The sequence below is a fragment of the Papio anubis genome, chromosome 8 (genome assembly GCF_008728515.1).
Source record: "Papio anubis isolate 15944 chromosome 8, Panubis1.0, whole genome shotgun sequence".
Classification (NCBI taxonomy): domain Eukaryota; kingdom Metazoa; phylum Chordata; class Mammalia; order Primates; family Cercopithecidae; genus Papio; species Papio anubis.
This window is the reverse complement of record NC_044983.1, coordinates 29,831,804-29,845,702: the sequence shown is the minus strand read 5'-3', so window position 1 is coordinate 29,845,702 and position 13,899 is coordinate 29,831,804.

Genomic DNA, 13,899 nt, shown 5'->3' with positions numbered 1-13,899 from the left:
TCATCTCTGACTTTATTCTTTCTCATCTCATTGTTCTTTCCTTGACATTTTAAAATCCTTCTTAGATATGTACTTTCTTTTTTCCTATTCCTAGAAAGACACGCAAATAATGGAAGAACAACATGAGTATCAGCATTGACATACAACTATTAGTTCACTTAATCTTAAACACTTCATGTTTTCTGCTCTTTTCCCTATTTATTTTTTACCATCTCTATTGCATTGTGGGAATTTTCTACCTTGGTCTTCTTTTCCTATATTCATCAAGTGTTTACTACTAGAGCTCTTCAGAAATAATGTCAAGTTTCACCAAATTCTTTCCTTCTACTAATACCCTTTCTCAACTACCTTCCTGCTCCACTCCATTCAATTTGCTCCCCTTTCTGGTCATTATCATAGAGGTTGACTCAAACTAGTCCTTTTCCTTTCCTATCTCTACTTTCATCCAAATGATCCCACACGTTTTCACAAAGAAGACAAGAGATGTCAACACATTGCAACAGGAGCAATTAGAAATGGGCTTGACGGCTGGCTTGTGTCATTCTGGACATCTGAGGAGGAGCCAAAATTAGAAATGAGCTGAGTCTGTTTATGGCTTAGTGCTGCCAGAGGAGTTTTCTCAGTTAGTTCTCCAAGGCTATATTTTCTGAGTCATCTTTCACAGCTCGCAGGCCAAAACTCATAACTCATACGCTGTGTTCTCCATCAAGACACAGTTAATGTCAGAAAGTGGTTACTCTCCAAAGGAAGATCTTTACTCATGTCCTGACGGACAGCCCACAGAGTCTGTGAAATGAAGGGCATATCGCTCACCTGTAACAAAGTTGCAGTGAAAATCTAAACCATAGGGGTGCCTCAAATAAAAGTTAACTCATCTTCTCATTGTCATCTCTCCAAACCAATGATGTACTTAAAAATGAACCATGTTAAAAAGACACATACATTGGCATGGTTCACAGACTCCAAGCTATGTGAAACAGTGACTTCATGGAAGAATGGGAAAGTGAGAAACCATGGGGTCTCTCGGTTAATATCTCCCAGGCTTGTTACCTTCTGGAGGTTTACTTTTTATTGTTCCATGAATGTCAAAGATAGCGGTGTTGTTGGTGTTCTCAAATCCTGCCACTAAATTGCACAGAATCAGTGGGAGGTTAAAACCCAACTCTTTTAAGCTAACTCATGATTTTGAGCTTTCTTCTTTCCATGAGCCTCTAAATGCCAAAGTTGTCAGTTGCCTCCCTAGCGTTAATTATTATTAACCATGCCCTGTTCCCAATTCCTGGGTCTTAGGTGGCTTTACAATAAAAACATTTGCCTGTCCTCAACGCATGAGGTCACTAAACTAAGCGGTAATTGTTTTCTTTCTTTCTTCATTTCTTTCTTTGGTTTAAGGAATAGCTTATAATTGCAAAGGCTGTAATAAGGGCGTCACCAGAGATGGTTACTATATTAGTCCATTTTCGTACTGCTATGAAGAAATACCCGAGACTGAGTAATTTATAAAGAAAAAGAGGCTTAATGGACTCACAGTTCCACATGGCTGGGGAGGCCTCACAATCATGGCAGAAAACAAAGGAGCAACAAAGGCACATCTCAGATGGGGGCAGACAAGAGAATGTGAGCAGGGAAACTGCCCTTTATAAAACCATCAGATCCCATGAGACTTATTCACTCTCAGGAGAACAACATGGGAAAAACCCAACCCCATGATTCAATTACCTCCCACCAGGTCCCTCCCATAACACGTGGGGATTATGAAAACTACAATTCAAGATGAGATTTGGGTGGAGACACAGCCAAACCATACCAGTTACTAATTATAGGATTTTGACTATAAGCTAGAGTGGGGCCTAGGAGCTTATTGATACACATAAATCACAGCCAATTCCACCTACTCTGTTGTTCAATTGAGCTCCAAACACTGACATGAAGCTGGGGATGCTGCATTAATGCCACAGTTGATGCTAACAAAAAAAAATAAGGATGCTGGCCATGAAATTTCTTGGAGAGAAGGAAATATTTACTGTCTGCATCAAAGTTTTTTTGTTCTTTAAATATAGCTCCCCAAGCCTGCTGACTTTGTAAGAGAAAGCAGGTTGGAGAGTCTGTTTCTCGTATTCAAGGTTCTCAAAACAAATCCAGATGGGAACAGTAGCGCCACCAATGGATGTTGGTAAGCAGTAACTAATAAAAGCCAGGATAAAACACCTGGCACATGGAGGGTGCTGGGTTAATCACCATCAACCTAAAGTTAATATATATTGGCTGCAATGTTGATTTAAATGAGAGGAGAGGTGTCACATTACAGCCATCTTTTCAAAATTTGTACTCTACTTCTTCAATGTATTTTGGCCACAGTATGTAATATAAGGTGTTAGAAAACTTTACATTTATTACTTGTTGAAATATTTTGGACTCTCAGTTACATTAAAAACATGCTGTCTGCAAAAACAAAGATGATGGGTGGACCAACATGTTCCTTAACACTACCAGCATAACATGTTCCCAGCTCTGCAAGGGGAAATGATTTTGCAATTCCTTCAACTACTGAGAAGAAACTATGGTCAAGGGAGCATCACTATGGGTACACCAAATGATGTTAACAAGCTCCTTCACTCCACCATCCACCCTAACTCTCGGGAAATGCACTGTGCTATTAACAATGTGAGAGGCATGTTTGAGAAAAAAATTGATGACAGCACATCATATCCTACAAAACTGAGAGCTATAACATTTCCAAGCACCATGTCCCCATGAGAAAGAATCACAAGGTGCCCCCTTTTGATGTTATTTAGGTTTTATGCCTTACCCAACAATTATATAGTTGAGAGATAAGAGTTTCTTTTTAAAAATTGTTGCCTGGGTGTGATGGGTCACACCTGTAATCTCAAGACTTTGGGAGGCTGAGGCAGGAGGATTGCTTGAGGTCAGGAGTTTGAGACCAACCTGGGCAACATAGTGAGACTCTGTCTCTACAAAAAGTAAATTAGGCACAGTGGCACATGCCAATTGTCCAAGTTACTCAGGAGGCTGAGGCAGAAGTAAAGATTGAACCCAGAAGGTCAAGGCTGCAGTGGGCCATGATTACATCACTGCACTTCAGCCTGGGTGATAGGGCCAAGACCCTGTCTCAAAAATAATAAATAAATACATGCATACATACATACATACATACACACAGATTTGTCAGCCAGGTGCGGTGGCTCATGCCTGTCATACCATCACTTTGGGAGGCTAAGGCGGGTGGATCACCTGAGGTCAGGAGTTCGAGACCAGCCTGGCCAACACGGTGAAATACAAAATTAATAATAAAAATTAATACAAAAATTAGCTGGGCATGGTGGCAGGCACCTATAATCCCAGCTACTTGGGAGGCTGAGGCAGGAGAATCACTTGAATCCAGGAGGCAGAGGTTGCAGTAAGCCAAGATCACACCACTGCACTCCAGCCCGAGCAACAAGAGCAAAATTATGTTTCAAAAAGAAAAAAAAAATTGTCAGCAACCCAACATGCTATGGCATAACAGCTGTAACAATAAATCATTGCATTGATATATTTGTATAAGGCATTAGAGTTTCAAATGCCTACAAATATATTCTTATTCAATTAAATACTCTCAATATCTTTTAAGATCTTACAAACAAAAGATCTCACACACAAAAATACAACATCAAACGAAGCATTATTAACTCCAACAAGAAAATGATGAAAAGTAAGGCAGGGGGTATAAAGTAACATTCCAAGGTCACAAGCTGACAGATTCGAGAAAAGGTTAGCAAGAAACAACAGACAGAAGTATTACCAAGACGGTAAAGGTCAGATACTGAATAACTCAATTATCAAAAATAATGAATATATAAAGGAAAAATTTTAAGCCTCTACTTAACTCAGAAGCCTCGATGCTGTTAACCACTTCAACAACTCCACCCCACCAAACATTTGAAATTAAACCCCTAATTTTACTTGTTTTCATTTTTTTCTCTTCTTTTTCTATTAGAAGTATAAGTGAATAAAGAAATTACCTAATCTGATAATCACAGATAGGGATTCGTTACCTTTGTTGTATTGCTGGCACCTTTGGCCAACTGTTAAGGTCCGTGGACCACTTCTCAGATGAGTGTTTGAATGTATGAAAGAAAATACGTAGGATTACGGAAGACACCAATTACATTGAAATACAATTATAAAAGTATCTAGAAAAATGTGATTTAATGATGTCTTTCTATATTAATGCATTAAGTAACAAACTCTAGCTGCAGGTCTAATAACTACTATAACTTTCAAAACTAGTGATAAAGCATAAATGATGTTTCAAGATATCTGCAACAACTGTGATATTATATCAAAATACCAGTGTTTTCTACTGCTGACAAGGTCAGAGACACTCAATACTACTGTGGTTTGTGCCGACATATATAATTGAAGTTAGTAGTTAATTATTTAAAAGATGGAATTTTACCGCTTGCATTCTATCCAAGGGCCTCTTGTGGGTCCATGGACCCTATATTAAAAACTCCTGCCATATAACAAGGAAAGGATAGGAATATTCAGAATGCACATAAAGTATTCATCGTAGCCTGAATTAGGATAAGGTTTCATCAGCCCAGACAAGAGTACTGTCTTGTACTTCTCTTACAATTCCCCACAGCCCGTAGAACAATGTTTGATAAATAGCGGTCAGGTGCTCAGGAATACTTGTCTTTGGACTCATGGCTGGCCATACCTCATGGCTGAGTCCCCCGGCAGGGTCTCCCTTCCTGAGCTGACTTTTGTCCCTCCTGGTGATAGGTGGACTCTCCTTAACAAAACGAGCATGTGGCCTTCGTGAGCCAAAAGAGTAAGAATGAAACAGCCCCTTATCTCCACTGGCAGGTGGGAAAATTACAATAGCAAAATGGGAATAAAACAAATTAAAAACATATCAGAGAGAATGTTTCATTTAATATAGTTTCTACTTGACAAATTATTTCTCCTCCTAGTGGAACACTTTATTTTATATGACACTAAATGGCAAGAATAAATCAAAAGCATTGTTTAGTTGGGGTAAGGAAAGAAATAAACTTGAATGAATTTAAACTGTAAGTCAAAATGATGCAGATACCTCTGACAAATGACAGTGATTTTTCTCTCAATGGTTTCATTATGCAAATTATGCTATTTGTTTTCTAGCTTTGCCCAAAACAAACGATGGTGCCAGATTGAAAGCAAATCATATCCTTATCAAGGATCTCAACAATGTGACTTAAAGTATTACAAAATGTACCATGTGCTGGCCGTTTTTATATCACCCATTGATCATTTAATTTCAAATGTCGATGTGACAACTTAATATCATCACCTCAGTTTTTCCTTAATAAAGATCCTGTACATAGAGCAGTATCATGGATAATTAGAGCTTATAGTAAGAAGAACAAAACGGCTGCGATTTTTCTAGTCTTCCTACCATATAAATAAGTTATTTCTTGGTTTGTACCAGTATGTTTACATTTCCTATTATGCCTCCATAGTAACAGTGAAAAAAAGCCAAGTATTTCTGAATTAATGAAATAGCAAAATGAGGCGTATTAAAATAAAATGTTCTCTGGAGCCAGATTTTTTTCTGTGGTGACTTGTCTTTTCCAGGCCAAGAGAACCCATTTCCCAGTCCACCTCTTTCCCTCAATTCTCAATTTTGTTTCCTCACATCTCTGCTTAGCATCTTCTCAGTGTGGGTGCCACAGTACTTTTTCTTTCATGCCCACCTAGCTTCTACTAATGACTTTATTCCTAGGGCAGTCACACAGAAAGCAGCATGAAATAAACAATCCAAAACAATGATTCTAAACAATAAATCTAAAACAATGATTCAAGCAAATTTAGAATCATTTGCTTGAACCCTGGTAGTCAAGTAAATATCCAAAAGTGTGAAAAATAGAGGAGAGAAATAGTTAAAATTCAGCAAATCTATTAACTTTTTTTTCCCTCTAAGGATTGGGAAAAGACTATAATTGATTTAGCAGTAGAAGGGTTCATATATTTAGATTATCTACATCATTTTACTAATAAAATCTTCATTCTCAGTGATCTCCATACCTGATCCACCAGTGAAGTGTCTTCCTGAGCCAGAAAACTATGGGTTTTTTTTAAGAAATCATAGCCATATTTCAGCCAGACAAAAAAATAGATCAGGAGAATAATGTTTTAGAACATTGGCTCTGAGCACTAAAAGGCAGTTATACCATCTTGATCTATTTACTGTTCAGTTCAAATCAATAATATTCATTGAGCCTTTGTGCTGTATAAGGCTTTTGAGGAATATGAAACCACTGGCAATGGCTGTGCATATGTCATGAGTAGAAGGAGTGATGATCTTTATTCTATGGACTATAGTAAGATTTTTAAGCAAGAAAATGACCTGGTCCTGTTACAGTAGTCAGTCGGGCAGACATAAGCAGAGCAGGTGAGGGTCCCCCCAGCCACCAGGAATGTCAGGCAACTATGAGGTGATGGCCCGGTGGTGGCTAAACTGCCCCTCTAAAATACTAATTGGTCACAACTGGCACCAAGGAAAGGCAGTCTCCCAATAGATAGAAAAAACTATGAAACTGGTGATCAGTAGCTTCCCAGTAAGATCTCAGGAGTTGGGCAAGCTCAAGCATGTGCACTAAGAGGCAAAATGGTGAGTTTACCTGGTAGATGACCTCCTAGGAACATTAGACTGGTAAAGGAAGAATGCCTCAAGTGAGCATGCGCACAACACCAGTACATACACTGCATGCTCCCCTCCCGATTGCTGACAGGCTACTGCTCACGTAGACTGCCCATCCCAAGGGAAAAATCGGGGGAGAAGGGATACAACCCCTTGGAAACATGCCAACATACAAAGAGCAAACAGTGCACTTCATCTCTCAAGTCACTGGCTTGGCTTTCTTCCAAGTGTACTTCACTTCCTTCCATGACTTCATTAAAGCTTTGAAATAAACTTTCACTCCTGCTCTAAAACTTGCCTCAGTTTCTCCCTCTGCCTAATGCCCCTCAATTGAATTCTTTCTTCTAAGGAGGCAAGAAACAAGGGTGCTGCATACCCATATGGATATGCCACCACTAACAGCCCCAGCTTCACTTTAGTAAGATTATTAAAAAGAAAAAATTGAAAGAAAAAAAAGCATTAAATAATGGCAGGCAACCTATGTGACTTTTTTCTCTTTGCTTGATATTCATGCATCCTTTGCAGTTTTCTACATTCTAGTGAGCAAGTGCCATGCAATTCATATCTCTATTTCTACATCCAATCTATTTCTATGTAACTATCAACGAATCATTCAATATTAGTATTAGGCCAACTAGTTTAAGTCCCATTTTAAAGATTAAGAACTTGAGGTCAAAGTGCTTGTTTCATTTAAAGTCATGTAGCCAGTGGTATAGTTGAGATTACATTCCAAGTTTATTGACTTCATAGCAAGTGATCTTTCCAGTATTTTGTGGTCTATGGAGTCAGGCTTACAAAATTTTAGTGTTTGATTGAGTCTAATAACATTGCTAAGACAGTGTGTTTTGAATTTTTTAAATGTTAGACCTAGGAGTCACAACTAAAAATTCCTTATGCCTTACCATTCAAAAGACTTTCTAATAAGAGAAAACCAAATTACTCAGAATATTAAAATAAAGTCAAATGAACCAACTCAAATATGATTACCTATAAGAATATTAATACATTGTTTTAGCATCTAACCAAAAGGCTTATGGAATGTTAAGAAAATAGATCTATTTTCTTAATCACTAAATTATTTGGAGAATTCATAGAGAATGAAAGACTATTCTCACTGCAAGAATGAAGATTTTATTTCATATATTCAAAAAGGTTTTCAAGTAATTTGGATTAAGCCATTTATTTTGGACTTCTTGTTAAATAGGGCAGGTTTATCGTGTCTTCCTCCCAAACTCCACTAAAATAAAAGCAAAGGAAATCGGTATAAAAAATAAAAGCAAAGGAAATCGGTATAAACCCATGATAACAAAAGACATGAGTTCAGAGATACTAGTGGGTGACAGATGTTGATACAATTTTGTAAGATGGTGTGGGTAGATGAGCAGTAGTTAACAGAAAAGAGAAAGTTAAAAGCCTACTATCAGTTTTGGGGTAAATGGCGGTTGTCAGAGAGAAGCAATGCCTCTCATGGTTCAGAACCCTGGAGAGTTCAGAGAGTAGAGCCACCAGGAAACTATAACTTTCAAAATGGGTGCGGGTCAGAGATTACAATAAGAAGACTGTTCAAATGTCAGTATATATATATAAATCAGCTATACATCTGTGTCTTCTTTCCAAGCCCAGACTATCAAATAGCTGCCCCTTCCCTATTCTGGAATAAAACAGGGGATTCAATCTCCAGGATAAATAAAGCTGAAGAGGCTCTTGCCTCAGGGACAGTAATCACAACTGAGGGTTCAAGTAGAGTCCCTGCCAGAAACAGGATAACAGGTGATCTAAATATTGACTGGGCACGGTGGCTCAGGCCTGTAATCCCAGCACTTTGGGAGGCTGAGGAAGGTGGATCACTTGAGCTCACGAGTTTGAGACCAGCCTGGAAAACATGGTGAAATCCTGTCTCTACAAAATATATAAAAAGTATGTGGGCATGGTGGTGTGTGCCTAGAGCCCCAGCTACTTGGGAGTCTGAGGTGGGAGGATGGCTTGAGCCTGGGAGACAGAGGCTGCAGTGAGCTGAGATCATGCCACTGCACTCCAGCCTGGGTGACAGAGCCAGACCTTGTCTCAAATAAAAAGAGAGATGATCTACACATTGACTTGGCTTCAGAATGCTAGCAGTCTGGCACATATGTTTCAGACAGGAGAATAAAGCTCCTCCTGGAGAAAGCAGTCAGTTCAAGACAAAGGGCCCAAAGAAGTGGCTAAATGCTCAATTAATCCATGGTAAGGCCCAACGGTTCACAAAACAACCCATCCCCCACATCCACACATTTACAAAGTGCTTCCAATTACTTTTTCATACCTCATTTATAAATATGATGAGCAGTCAAGCAGCATCAAACATTCTCAATGAGGCCTATCCAGACTCTCCTTTTTAAAATGTAATATCAGCCAGGTATGGTGGCTCACACCTGTAATCCCAGTACTTTGGGAAGCTGAGGCAGGTGGATCAGCTGAGGTCAGGAGTTCCAGACCAGCCTGACTGGGTGAAACCCAGTCTTTACTAAAAATACAAAAATTAGCCAGGCATGGTGGCGGGTGCCTGTAATCTTAGCTACTCGGAAGGTTGAGGCAGGAGAATTCCTGGAACCCAGGAGGCAGAGGTTGCAATGAACAGAGATCCTGCCATTGCATTCCAGGCCGGGCCAACAACAATGAGACTCCATCTCAAAAAAAACAAAAAAAAGAAAGTAATATCACCCACCTTTTGGTACTTGCAATCCCATATCTGCCTTCAACCATTAGAAGATAAGATCCTCAAGGGCAGGGGTTTGTGACTATCTCCAGCATCTATCTTAGTCCCTGGCATATCATAATTATTCAATAAATATTGTTGAATGAATGAATGAATGATGAGAAAAAGGTCTTTGAAATTGAAAATATGGTAGCAAATGCAAAAATTTAATAGACAAGTTGTAAAATAAAATTGAGGAAATCACCCAGAAAATAGAATGAAAGTATCAAGAGAAGAAAACAAAGGAGAAACAATTCTGGAATAAATAATACAAGAATAGATTCCAAAATGAAGGATGTGAGTTTCCAGATTTAAATGATCCAAGTAGTGCCCAGAAAAATAATTTTGAAAGACCCAAGCCATAGTACATCATTGCAAAACTTTAGAGTATCAAGGAGAAAGATCCTGAAAGCTTCAGAGAGAAAAAAGTCAATTATACACAGTAACTAGAAGTCCACGCATTATTAGACTTCTCAGGATCAACTCTGAAAATAGAAAATAATGGAAAAGTGGCTTAAAATTTCAGAAAAAAAAATTTATTTAAAATTCACTGTCTGGCAAAACAGCTAATCAAATGTGACAATATAACACATAGTTTCAGACATGCAAGTTTCTATAAAATATTATTTCCCCTAACCCCTTTCTCAGGAAGTTATTGGAGGATGTGCTCTACCAAATAAGATGTAATCTAAGAAACAGTATTCAGGAAATCCAGTAATCTTACAAAGAACCAAGGAGAACAGTAAAGGGAATTTCCAGAAAAGAGTGAATGTAAGTGTCTAAAACAACAGCTGTGGAGCAGGCTTAGAATGTAACCAGTTAAGATTAGAGTAGTTGGATAGAGATTTCTAGGAGGAATTTGCCAAGAAAAAAGAAAAAAAAAACTGACCATACTGAGATTTTTATAGTGCTTGTGCAAAGCATATGACTGATTTAGTAATAGGTAAAAAGAAATTTAAGAAAACACATTAAAATAAGAATATTTTAACTCCAGGAAAAGCAAAAGCATTTGTAGTAAAACAAAAATGTTATTACATGTAGTACACTACAGGGTTCAGCTCTAGCCATAGTCATGGTAATGAAAATTCTAAAGTTAAATAGAAATTACATGTAAATCTATTAGGAAGATGGAGAGAGGAATAGTCGAAGGGAAAGGCGGGGGGAGGAGTGGTATAAGAAAGCAAAATTCTCAAAGCGGGAAGTCAATAAATAATACCTAAACTTTAAAATCAAGAAGTCACAGTATAAGCATTTTATTTAGGAATCAGGGGACAACAACAGAAGTGTTGAAAGTGTAACTAAAAGAATTGAAAGTGGTTGCCTTGGAGAAGTAAAAAATCAGAACTGGAAGGGGGTCAAGTTAATGAGTGTTGTTATTATAAGTTCTGTAGCACTATTTGACTTTCTACATTATGTATAATTACTATTTAATAAGCATACAATTTATTGTGAGCATTATTTCAAGTAGTACTACTGCAAATAGTACTGGCATAAGCTCCATTTATATGAGGATTGTAGTCATATGCACATTTGTTTCTATAGAATAAATTATGCTGCTTACTGTGGACAATATTTGCCATTATTAACAAACAATATATTTGGCCTATCATAGAAAAAAATTAGAATCTCTGATCCTAAAATTTCAAAAAACTGGGTTGTTTTTTTTTTTAATACTTTAAGTTCTAGGGTACATGTGCATAACGTGCAGGTTTGTTACATATGTATACTTGTGCCATGCTGGTGTCCTGCACCCATCAACTCGTCAGCACCCATCAACTCGTCATTTACGTCAGGTATAACTCCCAGTGCAATCCCTCCCCACTTCCCCCTCCCCGTGATAGGCCCCGGTGTGTGATGTTCCCCTTCCCGAGTCCAAGTGATCTCATTGTTCAGTTCCCACCTATGAGTGAGAACATGCGGTGTTTGCTTTTCTGTTCTTGCGATAGTTTGCTGAGAATGATGGATTCCAGCTGCATCCATGTCCCTACAAAGGACACAAACTCATCTTTTTTTATGGCTGCATAGTATTCCATGGTGTATATGTGCCACATTTTCTTAATCCAGTCTGTCACTGATGGACATTTGGGTTGATTCCAAGTCTTTGCTATTGTGAATAGTGCCGCAATAAACATACGTGTGCATGTGTATTTATAGCAGCATGATTTATAATCCTTTGTGTATATACCCAGTAATGGGATGGCTGGGTCATATGGTACTTCTAGTTCTAGATCCTTGAGGAATTGCCATACTGTTTTCAAAAGAACTCAAACAAACTTACAAGAAAAAAACAAACAACCCCATCAAAAAGTGGGCAAAGGATATGAATAGACATTTCTCAAAAGAGGACATTCATACAGCCAACAGACACATGAAAAAATGCTCATCACCACTGGCCATCAGAGAAATGCAAATCAAAACCACAATGAGATACCATCTCACACCAGTTAGAATGGCGATCATTAAAAAGTCAGGAAACAACAGGTGCTGGAGAGGATGTGGAGAAATAGGAACACTTTTACACTGTTGGTGGGATTGTAAACTAAAACTGGGTTCTTTAAAATTTGTTTTTCGTATTTTTGTTTTTGTTTTGACAAAGTCTCACTCTGTCACCCACGCTGGAGAGCAATGGCCCAGTCTCGGTTCACTGCAACCTCCATCTCCGGCTCAAGCAATTCTCATGCCTCAGCCTCCCAAGTAGCTGGGATTACAGGCACGTGCCACCACACCTAGCTAACTGAAACTGAAGCTTTTGGGGGTATATTTTCTAAGTCCACACTTAAAGGGATGTGGCAAAACTGATTAAGTTATGTGGTAACATGTGGATGAAAAGAAAAACAAGAGAGCAGTTTTTAAGTAAGCACTCTAGTCTATACATTTGCAGATGAATTATCAAACAAGACCTATCTACCCGGAAGAAGAAAACAGGTTCAGGAAGCTTAAGTAGAAATTTGGTGATTAATTGGATATAAAAAAATGAAATGTCAAGAAGGATGTGAGTCTATTTTACTTGAATAACAACAAGATGGATAATGGTATCATTCCCTGAGAGAAGGAAAAGGAGAGGAAGAACAAATTTGGAGAACTGGGAGAGGTGAAGAGTTCTGTCTTAGTAGTGTTTGAGAAATCTAGCAGTTACTTGGCCCTGTAGTTGAGGTCAAGAAAAAGATCTGGACTGATATCAGAGATTTAGAAGCCATCAACATAAAGGTGGTTATCGAACTCCTGAGTGCTTACTACTTGTGTGTGTGTGTGTGTGTGTGTGTGTGTGTGTCAGAGTCTCACCTCACTCACTCTGTCACCCAGGCTGGAGTACAGTGGAGCCATCTTGGCTCACCGCAACCTTCACCTCCCGGGTTCAAGCAATTCTCCTGCTTCAGCCTCCCAAGTAGATGGGACTACAACTGTGTGCCACCATGCCTAAATAATTTTTGTATTTTTAGTAGAGACGGGGTTTTGCCATGTTGACCAGGCTCATCTCAAACTCCTGACCTCAAGTGATCTGCCCACCTCAGCCTCCCAAAGTGCTGGGATTACAGGTGTGAACCACCATGCCCGGCTGAGTGCTTACTACTTGGTAGGGTCAGAAACATCACTAAAGGAGAGCATGTATCATTATAACAGAGACAAAGAGGGAATTGTGAAGAATATTAACAATTAAATGACAGGAAAAAAAGGAACCTAGGGGAAAAAGTGAGTAGGAGAAGCCAAGAAAGAATACCAAGTCATTATGATTGATCTGACAGCAGACAAAAACAGAGAAAAACTCAGGGATAACAGAGTGGTCTATAGATTTGGATGCTGTTGAGAGACAAAATGACAATGAATCCATAGAGTCAGAAACAAGAAAAACACTAATGTCCTTAGTTGGAGTGATTTCAGAGGATGTGTAGGAGAAGCCCTATTGCATTGGGTTGGTAAGAGAATGGAGATGAGAAAATGGTAACAATGAATAGGTGACTCTACAGACAAGAAGAAAAGTAGTATAGGGATCAAGGGAAAACTTCCCTTTTTCCCTCCAAAGGTTTGCAAAAAAATTGACAAAAGGCAGATTAATACTAGAAAAGACATACAAATTCTTATTAACATGAATGGGAGAAATCACCCAGTGATCACCCCAACACCCACTGGGGTACAAGTAGTTATCTACACTTCTTCTTAGGATAATGGGAGATGAGGAAATATGGATGATTTTATGGGGGGAGTAGTAAATTATTTTTAGGGGAATTCAATGGGCTTGAAGAATATACGATGGCCTGGGACAAAGTCTGTTAGGCCCATAGAGCAGACAATGGCTGGTAAATGATTCAACTTAATACTGAATGGGACTGAAGCAGAAGACAATGGTTTATGACAAAAGTCTGTCCAGGTGTGTTAACAGACTTCAATCTTTCTTCCCTAAAAGTGATTTCAATTAATACAAACTCAGGGAAGGGAACAGAGGTAATTGTTTTATTCTTTGACAGTTCCAGACTTTAGG